We start from the raw sequence: 2,242 nt of genomic DNA on the forward strand, positions 1-2,242 counted from the left end.
CTTTCCGCAACCTAACCCATTTTGATCCATATAGCATTTGTGGTTGCTTGAGTGGTGACTTGAGTCTCCTAAGGTGTTTCGGCTACTTAGGGACGGTTGCTTCTTGGTCAACCACTACCACCACTTCCGCATTGTCAACTCCGGAACCACCATCGCATTCCGCTACCACCATTTGACATTTGACATTTGAGATTTTGAGTTTGCGGGTTTTCCGTTTCCTAAGGTGTTTCGGCTAATTAGGAACGGTTCTACATCGAGAACACCGCCACTCATCATCGCCATGAGGTCGTCATCGACATTGACCACTTCACCTTTTTGACAACCTAACTGTAAGCAAGAACGGTAACCTCTATATCATCTTGGTATCGTGGTATCCCGTCATTGTACATTCATTCTTGCCATTGCTTTGTTAACCCCTAGACATTTTGCGTCACTTGCCTATCGAGACTAGACATTTGAGTATTGCCGGCAAATTTACTTGTGCACATTAGTGATCCGCACCTTCCATTGCATACATACCATATCATCTTGGTATCCTCATCTTGGTATCATCATATCATCTCTTGTGTCACAAGATTGTTCCCGCATATACACAATTGCTATCTTGGTTTGTGCATTTTGCATAGTGGCCATACAAAAAAATGAGAATAAGCTTTTAAGCAAAGAGAAAACAAAGAGCTTGTAAGCAATAGCCATAGCATCGCCACATTGCATATCATACTACCATATTGATCATCTTGGATCATCGTGTGCTAAACACTGGGAACCATACATAATAGCATACTTGGGATAGAAAGTTTATCCATTTTGCATCTTATAGGTTGTGCACAAGTGTCGTATCCGCCTAATGAGCAATCGTGCTAGCGTCTCTCTTGAGTTGTGCAACACGAGCGTTTTCCGTGGATTCCATATTTTGTGCTCATTCCTTGGTTGCACGACCCCATTTATCTATCCGTGTGTGTGTGTTTCTATGTGCCATTCTTTGCTATTGGTCTACTTGTTTCACTTGCGAATTTGTGAATCTCTTTCACATTATTGGCTCTTGCTAACATTTTGCATTAAACTTTTGTGCCACTATCCTCACCGGGCTACTCCATAAGCTTTACTTGATAGGTGTGAGTGAACAAGTCCGGTACCAATTCCACTATTCTTTCATTTCACATTGAGTGAAACAAGATACATCTCAACTTTGGGAAAAGGTAACTTGGTATTATTTATCTCATTTCCTACTCACCTCTACTCGAGTCTTGTGATGGATAGTCAAGGCATTTCACCTTTGGTCTACAACAACGACGAGTTCGATGCCACGAACAACAACTTGAACGCCAAGATGCAAGCTCAAATGGAGGAGATCAAAGCCCTCATCAAGTCCTACAAGAGATCTTCCTCATCTTCGAGAAGACGCTCAAGAGCACATCCTTCCGAGCTACCATCTCCGGCAAGATCACATCGGCATCGACACCATCACCACCAAGAACGTGAAGGTCAAGAGCTCAACACCAACTACCGCTCAACGACTTCACCATCTCCCTTGGCATCTTCACCAAGCAACTTCAAGGCATCTTCGCCTACGGACGTACGGCATCTTCGCCAACAAGCACCCCAAGACTACGCTCAAGAGAAGCTCCCCAAGCTCAAGTCCGCGACTTCCATGAGCTACTATGACCTCGACACCGACCACAGGATTCCTTTCTATGGAACTCAAGAACCCGAGGAGTATCTCGAATGGGAGCGCCTAATGGACGACTACCTCAAGCTACATCAAGTTCCTCCCGAAGATCAAGTGAAGTTCGCAACAAGAAACTTCCACGACTATGCATCAACATGGTGGCTTCACACACCTTCGGAGAGCTACAACATGAGTTGGCCCAAGACGAAGAGAGCTTTGAGGCAAGAGTTCGTGCCTCCAACCTACACAGAACAACTTCTACGCCAATTGGAGAACACCACCCAAGGATCCAAGTCCATCGACGCGTACTTCAAGGAGATGAAGATTGCCTTGCGACGAGCCGACGTGGACGATCCCATTTCGATGAAGTTCCACTTCATGATGGGATTGCACAATGACATCTCCAAGACTATCTTCCTCGAGAACTACAAGTCCCTCGATGACAACTACATTGGTGCTCTCAAGGCGGAACAAGAACTCATGAAGGCCAAGGCTTCTTCACCCCAAGCACACTTCTCGGTGACCAAGCTCCATGAGATAGAGCATGAGGATAGTACCACCAAGATGTCCAAG

The sequence above is a fragment of the Triticum aestivum genome, chromosome 3D (genome assembly GCF_018294505.1).
Source record: "Triticum aestivum cultivar Chinese Spring chromosome 3D, IWGSC CS RefSeq v2.1, whole genome shotgun sequence".
Lineage (NCBI taxonomy): Eukaryota > Viridiplantae > Streptophyta > Magnoliopsida > Poales > Poaceae > Triticum > Triticum aestivum.